An 8,026-nucleotide genomic window follows, 5' to 3' on the forward strand; every position below is an offset into this window, starting at 1 on the left:
TGTTAGCAACATCCTGGGAAGTGGATCCCTAGGAACTGACTCTAATTCAAAATATGACTGACCACATCAGTGTTGACAAGTTTGCTATTGATTTCAGTTCATTTCACATCTGTACTGAACAATCTTTGGGCTAACATATACAGACATTTCAGGAAGCAGGGTTTAGTGTGATAACTTATGAGTTTCGGGCATGTACCACTTCTTTTCCTGCATATACCATTCCTCCTGTAATTGTTCTACTGACCAAATTATTAATTTGTCTAAATGCAAAAAAATCTATAATATAGAAAGGTTATTCAGAACCATCATTTTAGTCCTCTTTTTTACCAGAGAAGAAACTGTGTTAATATACTCTAGTATTGCTTTATCCTAAAGTTACTTATAAAACTGGGGAGCAGAATTGTATTCTTGGAGTAAAAAGTTCTTTCCCTCAATTGGAAACAGCAGACATACTATCTGATTCAAATATAGATGTCTGAAATATGTGATTTGTCCAGTTCACACCTAAGACCTATGAAACCTATGAAAAGAAAGTCTTAATTATGAAGACAATCCCTGAAAGTTTTGATACAGAGTGAATTTCATACACTGAGAAGGTGTCATGCATCTCTTATTTCTATGGGATAAATGAACCCTTCAATTGTAAAATTCTGCTTTCTATGGCATAACTGAGGAGTGACTGTGGTATCTGCAATGACCATGTTTATGTTTATGTACATACTCAGTGTATAAAGAATGAGAAATGTTAGCCCTCTATTAAATGTCACCTGTATTATTGATAAATGCTCGATCATGCTATCAGGAGACAGAAACAGTGACTTCCCTGTGGGTTTAAAAGTTCCAGTACTTGAGTATATTAATATTATATTATTATATATATAAATATAATTATATATATAAATATAATTATATATATAAATATTGTCCTCTAATAACATTCTATAATAAAATTCTAATAACATATTCTGTGTTCATAAAATATGATTCCTCTAGCAGTTATAACACTATTCTGGCTATCACCTCTTTTCTCTTATAAAGGTACAAAGAAACAACGTGAGGCCCCTAGTCAGGTCAACCTGCACCTTTTAACAGTTTGTGCAAGTTATACAATGATTGCTGAATTGTATAACATCAGAACAGGAATTATTGACCACTTGGAAAAGAATAGACTTAAACACAAGACCTGCACACTATGTAAAAGTCTGACTTTTTGTGTTTAAAACTCCACTAATTAACTTTTCTTGAAGCAAAAAGAAAAGTAAATGTCAGCTTTGCCTCTTAGACATCACTGTTAAAGGTCTACTTATTACATTTTGCATCTCCAAAACAAATATAATGGCCTCTCAGGGTATATACTGTGGAGAACACTAAATGCTGAAAAAAATGCTGTAAGGGCATGAGAAGGATGTAGACTGGCTGTAGTCCAGCTCCCCATTTGCAGCTTATTGCTCTAAAATTTCCATATACTTCCCCTGAGTACAATGAAAAACTGTGTAAAGTGATACTTCTGGCTTTGAATGAACTAACAGCACCAGGGAATTCTTACAATAAAATGGAAGAGGGGCAGCTTATACAATTCAATCACTTTTTCCTTGGAAAAATGAATACATAAAAATATTGCTAGAGGTCTGTCTATAATACTTTCTCGGTGTATTTAAACCCTGTTTCCAGACATTAAGCAACTTTACAAAATGTGGATCTGGGTGCTGGCAGGACTGAACATGCTTTAGACATTACTGAAGCTTTTAAAAGGTGTGGTATGCAAGGAGTCCTATGCAGACCTGCATTTTAAGCTAAGGATTTACTTAACACTAATAGCAATACCTTACTAACAGCCAGGCCTTCCAGCTGAAAGCTGGAGGAAGTGGTGCTCCATTTACAAAGTTGCTGTCCTTAGAAAGTGGACAGAGATAATTAGCTGGATTAAAAAGGAAATGTTTTCTTCCAGAGACAACATATACATGTACTTAAGGTTTGTATTTTTTGTGAGTGGAAAAATTTAAGTTCCTGAAACTCGAAAAAATCCCCCCACCTCCCTGCTTTACTGAACAGATAGCAAACCTGGTGTGCAAGGTCAGAGCCACGTAAGTGTTTAGATTTGTTGCATTTTATGCAATGCTTATGAAGCAAAATACCTGTATGGGCTGGTTCTGGAGGAGGTGGGTCCATCCTCTGGGGTGAGCTGCATGAGGTACAATGCAGAGCACGCTGCTGGGTGTGAAATTCTGCACACAGCCCTTGCACAGGGGGCAGCTCAGACACGCCTGGCTGGGGACCTCAGAAAGGCGAGCCATGACTGGATTCCTGCAAAATAAATTAAAAGGAAAAATGTTTGGTTTAAAAATGTCATCATTTGAAATGTGTTTATTTTACCTTACAGACAGAATAATTAATTTATTAAAATACAAAAAAATAATGTTCAGATAATAAGAAAGTATTCTTATTTTTTTTTTTTCTGCGAGCTCATGAAGAATTTGTCTTTATCATACATCAGGGCAAAACTCTGTATCCCCAAAGTGCCTAATTATAACTTAAAATTGTGACTATATGTCTGTAAGAGAGAAAACAATGAGGCTGCACCCCTGGTCTGTGGCCACAGCCAGCACTTTGCCCCAGGGACCCAGGACTGTATGAAGTAATTTCTTGTCCTAAAGAGGACATTTTAGTTTTTTTCTGCTACTTTTCCTCAGCTTGATGTTAAAGTTTTTGCAGCTCTAATGAAATTTTTCCTTCATACTTGTGACCTCAAAATATTTATGAGTGAGGAGTTTCTCTTAAAAGTACTCAATTTAAGGGAATTTAGGGCTCCTAAAATTCTGCATTTTTTGTTTGTTTGTCTACTAATAATAAGTAAAACAGAGAGTATTTATTGTGAGAGGAAGAATTATTAACTAAAAAAAGGATATATGTTGCTTATCCAAATTATTGAAAACATTCTCAGAATTGACTTGCTATGCTGGCTAGAACAGTTTTCTTGGGTGTGTGGGGTTTTTTTTGTTTGTTTGTTTGTTTTTTGTTTTTTTGTGAAAAAGTCTAAAATGATGTTGTTGTCAGTATTTTCCAAGTGATATAATTTCATACTGTGTAATTTATTGAAAATTATTTGTTTTTATACATGGATATCTTTGTGTGAAAGGGTATTGTAGTATCAAATTCTCATGTTTGGTGTGGGCATTATTTGTGTAGACATTTATTTCTGCAATTAAAGTTACAAAGAAAGAGAGGAATCCCGAAGCCTTTGCTTTTATTTCTACAATGAATGTGAATTGTGGCCAGCAGCAGATATTCAGATTTATGTATGAAAGACCTAAGACAAAAAAAAAGTGACAAAGCATCTTAGAACACAATTAACAGCAGATGTGAGATTTTATGTTGAGCAAAAGACTTTTAAGTTGATGTGAAGAAATGAAAGAAAGTGAGAGCTGGGGGCTGGGTGGGTGCTCTGAGTGTGGGCAGGGACAGGGACCTTGCAGGGCTGCAGGTGCTCGCCCTTGTTTGGTTTGAAAGCCCTGAGCTGCCACTGAGACTGAGCAACTGAGGAGGAGAATGAACACAGGGACCTCATCTACAGGTCAGGGGTGGTAGAACTGAATATCTGCATCAACACTGGAGCTGAACACTCACAGGAAGGCCATTGGTGTGGGGGTGCTGGTGCCCAGTACGGTGGGAGAGTCAGAGAAGCAGAGATTAGGCTGAAGTTGGTACTATCAGTTAGACATGACTTAAAGGTAGCTTCCTTTTAAAACTTATCAGAGGCACAAAGCTATTTGGGACATAAAAGGTTTAATAGCTTAAAAGCATAAAACATATAACTATATTAATACAATTATTATTTTCTCTAGGGATAAGTCTTTGATTTGCTAAATTTCACTCTAGAGTCAAAATCTGAGCTGAATCATAACCCCTTGAAGATGAGGTTTGTTGGTGGAAACTCTGAGACAAGTTTAACTATATTAGTGACTAATGAGGGATGACCAGAGTAAAAGATCTGGCCCCTGTGAAAGCCAATTTTGGAGGGGTTTTTACAGAATTAAATGGGGTTACACTGTATGGAAGCCAGAACTAATACTTTTACTCAGTGAACTTTGTAGTCTTCTAATGAAGAATCATTGTGTAATGTCCTGGAAAAGTTCCCTTAATTTTCCTAACCAGGGCTTTGAACAAAATAGAATGAGTCCCCATAGAATCCATCTCAGTTTCTTACAAGAACCACCTGATGTTCTTGTAACAGAATATACTTATTTAAAACATCAAGCTTTAAAGTGAGGTTAAAATGTTTGGGAAGTGGACTTTTACTAAGATGTAACTCCTTGGAAGGCCTATTTCCAAAGGAGATGGTAGACCAATTTTTAGGAGTCCTTGGATGAAGTTTTGAAATCTCAAAAATATGTGCTTTTACTAATTTTTTTTCATATTTTGTAAACTGCACCAACCAGCTACCAGCACTGTGTAAGATTATGTCATATCATTGGATTTATCTTACTATACCATTTAAAAATTTAGATTGGTAATGAGGTAATGAGTGTGGAAAAGGCTGAACAACACACATAAAGACAATTCTAATTTTAGCCAGCCTCAGGTAAAATTGTAAAGGGTCAGTATCTCATGTAGAAGCTTGAAGTTTTTGTGTCAAAAGCGCAGAGTGAAAATGAAGCCTTTCAAGAGCAAGGATTCTGGGTCAGCAAAGAGGGTGCTTTAGCAGGCATTTAACACAAGAGGCAAAACTTGTCAATATGTGAAGACCAATTAATTAGTAAATGCTTTACAAGAAATTAGTAGAATTGGGATCAGCTCAGCTCAGGCAGTTGCAGCAATGTACAGCACTCTTTATAGAAGCACTTCTGTAATCCTTCCAGCTACTGTTTGAGGAGCAAAGATTATTTTGGATTTATGTGCAACTGTATATCTTATTTTCTCTTGGATTCACTAGTCATGCTTAGTGTTCTGAATATGCAGTACATGCTGGGCAATGTAAGTGTATTATTGTTGCTTTGTAGAAGGCAATTTTGATGGTGAAGATAGTGATTTGTCTGACAGAGGCATTGGGCTGGTCCAGGCCCTTGAGCTCACAAAGAATTTCAAAAAGTTCTATGGAATTTTCAGCCAAATACCAGGCAAAATAGCATTTTCAGCAAATGAGAAACCCTGCTTAAAGACCACATCCAACTAGAAGGGCCCTGAATTTTTTTCAGTGATACAACTTTACCTTCATAATAATTAAGATGAATATTTGCTGCTTCATATCGCATACATGCTAACCTACCTCTTACCTTTCAAGCAAGCAAAGTCACAAGACTGATGTATTCTGAGACTCTTATTACTGAAATTGCTCTGATTACCCACAATATCTAAACTTTTTTACTGAAAATGATGGTTTTCAAATATCCTTGGGATTTAGATTTCCATAGTTCAGAAATGCATCATCCTTGCCAACACTAAATGTCATAAGTAAATAGCAGAAGTTCTAACTTCCAAACAGTTCAGAAGCCAAACAAAATATTACGGGCAGAAAAAAAGCCCCAAATCCAAACATAATTATATAGCTGCAGTTCAGGTTGTTTGGACTTGGAATGAAACTGCTTGCCCAATCCTATCAGGGGTCCTTTACAGTTTCAAACCCACGTATGCCTCAAATTTACTATTTCTATTCTATACCAGCCTGCTATTTTCTGCTCAGCTGGTAAGCAAAAGTTACTTAAAAATTTTTTCTTTGGTCTGTACTTATCGTCAACAGTCAGACAACAATAACAGCCGGAAGAGTGTGCTAGTCCATCTGCCATTCAGGCAATCCCTCCAGGAGAGGCTTGCTTTATCTAGGTGGATATTTCAATCTGTCTCAGAGACCTACCCAGAAAGGATTCTTCTCAGTCAGCCATAAAAATAGCAAAGACTGCAATAAAAATATCCTAATGTTTCTAGAAAATGTTTACATTCACATAATCATGATTAAAGTGACTTAGAAAGAAATTTATAATATGTATATAAAAAATATGTTCCTGATTTTCATCTGAGCACTTTAAAAAGAGTATAGTGGCCAGTGGATTTCAAATTGAGTTAATCCTCTGATATTGTTCGTATATGTTTAGGTTGAGCTTATAAGAGTATTTTAGATGGAGAAAGGGACGATAGGATTCACAGAAGCTCTTAGAACTATTTAAAGCAATTAAAGAAAAAGTTTCTCTAACGGGGAATCCCTAGACTATGTATTTCCTAAAGGAAATTTAAAAAAAACCCTTTCTGACTTCACTTAAAAAAAAATCCTTTTTGACTTCAGTTCTGCAAATGGTACAAAGTTGAGAGCAACTGTTTCTTCCATCAAGGCTATATTTGTATAGGAATAGGAACTGCTACTCCACTGTATTTTGAGTATTTCCTGGGTCCCCAGGAGACACTGCACTTTCTTGTCTGTGGCTTGGCCAGGAAGAGTCAATGGCCAGGTGGATTAGGGGGTGAAGAAGTGTTTTTCTGGGGGGAATTTGGGGAAGAGGAACAGCCAGTGGGTTTCTAGGAGAAAACCTGAGCCTGGTAAGCCAATGACCAGCATGCAAAAAGGGGAGAGCTGATGCTCATCAGTGTGAGCACTATTTGAAGAGGAGGAACAGCTCAGGCAGCTGTGTCATAATCAGGGCTAGATGTGTCTGCTGTATGTCTGCACTGCACTGTGCACTAGGGACTGTGAAAGAGGAGGCTTCAGAGCTACCATTGTCACCCAGTTATCTGTGGTGCTTTGCTTTCCCACTACAAATAGCAGTCTGTCTCTCCTGTCAAACTGTAATGTGCTAAATCAGGAACTATTAATGCAGTGTAATCCAACAAATTATTTCTTGTGTAACCCTTGTTTTTGATGACAAATATAAGAGCAGTCATCATGAGTTATGTGAAATGGTGTTGCAGGTACTAATTTAACATAATTCTAGATTACAGAGACTAGTGCCTCTGAAAAACACTTTCTCTGAATAAATTATTATGAATCAAGAACAGGGAGTGATATCAAACAAATAAACTAAATGCAAATAGTGCAAATATATTTGGAAATTTATGTAAAGGCTTTTCCCATGTCAGAGAAAACAAAACAATAAATAAAATCCCACAAACCAGTATATATAAATATTTATAAATTTTCTCTTTGTTCTATACTGTTAATCATTATCAGAGATTTTTTTCTGATTAGAGAAAAAATGATGGTCCTAGCCCAAATACAGAATAGGTACTGCTGAAAAAGCAATAGCAGAAGTTTTTTTTGCTTGCAGTTTGCAAGTTTATTTTTCAGTCCTTTCCTGTGCCACGAGATCTTTTTGATTTGTTTCCTCATGAGTGCCTCTCTGTACAAGACTTTTTCCTGTTTTGTACCCCACGTCCTGGCTATGGAGCCTTCACGAGCTGTATAACTCAGCCACAAGAAAAACTCCTAGAATCTGGAGCTGTCTTTGCTCAGCTTTTACCATTTTTCACTTTTGTGAAAAAAGATTATGCTTTTCATGATATTTGATTCCATAAATGTATTGGCTTATTTTTTCAGTTAGCCTGAAAGAGAATGGGAGGGATATCATTCATTACAACCAGGTCTGGAATTAATAGCTGTCACTGGTGCCTCTAAGGAGATCAATACTGGGGGGTGGAAGGGGTGGTGTAGGAGGACCTGTTACTAAAATTACCTGACATGTCTCATAATAAATATGTTCATCATACTTCAACAGTTTAGACTGAACTTTTCTATACTCACTGACTGCCTCTGGCTAAATTCTTTACAAAAATTTAAACAAAACTCATTTAACTAAAGAAATCTTTTCTTAACAGGCTGAGCTTGAATTCTTTCCAAATACTAGATGTAAACCATCTTCCTTGACTTCTGCAGCTGAAGATTCCTGTAGCAATTTACTTTTCTTTGGAAATGCTCAGCAAACTCCTTACTTGCTAAAAGGAAACAACAGAGGTGATGGTAATGGGGAGGTGATTTTGCACCACTAAAATTTTGACCTACCACATGGATCCACAGGTCTCTGGGAGAAGTTAGACTGGTACAGTG

The sequence above is a fragment of the Cyanistes caeruleus genome, chromosome 1 (genome assembly GCF_971803275.1).
Source record: "Cyanistes caeruleus chromosome 1, bCyaCae1.hap1.1, whole genome shotgun sequence".
Lineage (NCBI taxonomy): Eukaryota > Metazoa > Chordata > Aves > Passeriformes > Paridae > Cyanistes > Cyanistes caeruleus.